The 1146-nt window shown below is 46.1% G+C and overlaps 1 protein-coding gene across 2 annotated transcripts in view; it reads left to right on the top strand.

Moving 5' to 3' along the window:
* HUS1 (HUS1 checkpoint clamp component) overlaps positions 1-1137 on the top strand; it is a 147310-nt gene extending 146173 nt beyond the window's left edge. For both annotated transcript variants that reach the window (XR_004841956.1, XR_004841955.1), the window contains exon 11: positions 379-1137. The gene's annotated coding sequence lies outside the window, so the exon portion shown is untranslated. The remainder of the gene's footprint in view (positions 1-378) is intronic.
* The last annotated feature ends 9 nt before the right edge of the window (positions 1138-1146 follow it).

Raw genomic sequence — 1146 nt, 5'->3', positions numbered from 1 at the left:
AACCGGTTAAACCGGTTCTGGTACTGACCAAAACAAAAGGAGTTTAAGACCCGCCTATTGCTGGGGGGTATATAAACCAGAAACAAGAACTGTTAGGTGTGCGTCTTGGTAGAGCAGAGGCTCCCGGCGCACCCAGCGCTGTTTGCTTGCTTTTATTCGTTTAATAAATTGTTAATTTTGATTGAAACCCTATTTGGGACTCGGTCATTTATCACAATTGGGGGCTCGTCCGGGATGGCTCTGGTTCCTGAATTCTGACTTGATTTAGGAGGGGCGCCCCACCATCATTTTTGGTGGCTCCTATTCGAGTCAGGTCGGGACTAACGCCATCCTGAACCTGAATAAAGGCAAGCAAAGAATTTGATTTTTTTTTATGAGCTCCCTTGCCGGCTGCAGCATTGTGTGTTGCCCGTAATTCTGCGCGCGAAGATCCGAATGAAGACGACAGTCGTAAGTTTACCATTTGGTTAGATCCCGAATGAAGACGATGGAATCGTAAATTTTAGGCGTATCCCGTTCGGTTAGATCCCGAATGAAGACGACAGAGTCGTAAGTTTAGACGTATCCCGTTCGGTTGGGTGGGATTCGGTTGCCTGTGTGTGTAAGAGTGTGATTGAGACAGAACTCAGTTCTGAAGCGATTGTGGAGGTCTTCTAACCGCGGTTCCAATCTCCCACGAGGGACTTGGCCGGTGAAGGACCGAAGCGGTTCCTATAGGATTCGTGGGTGGGTGATAGGTCCTAAACCCCCTGCAAGACACTCTTACTAAGGTGACCAAGGGTTGTAGGAATTGCCATAGTAAAATTCCTAGATGGGTCTGACAAATTCGAAGACCAGGGACCAGGAAGAAGGGAGCAAATTACCGGACATACCACCAGAAAGTCCATTAGGAATAATGATTGGAAATTGGAACGATGGGGGCCCCAGAAAAGGAAAAAGTAAATTAGAATTGGTCCAGTATTGTATGATAGAATGGCCAAAGAAGCTTTTAAGACATGTTTTTTGCCTTGTTTTTGGATCCTTTGAGGACTGGATGTGCCAGGCCTTAAATATACATGTTAATTCAAAGGAGCCTTTTAGTCAGGAGGAAAGTGATTATGCAGGATTATGGATCGGGACTTCACGTCCTTTTCCAGCCTCAATACT

The sequence above is a fragment of the Egretta garzetta genome, unplaced genomic scaffold, assembly GCF_000687185.1.
Source record: "Egretta garzetta isolate BGI_Z169 unplaced genomic scaffold, ASM68718v1 scaffold155, whole genome shotgun sequence".
In the NCBI taxonomy this organism is placed as follows: Eukaryota; Metazoa; Chordata; class Aves; order Pelecaniformes; family Ardeidae; genus Egretta; species Egretta garzetta.
The sequence above is the reverse complement of the archived record's forward strand: the minus strand, read 5'-3'. Positions and strand labels throughout refer to the sequence as shown.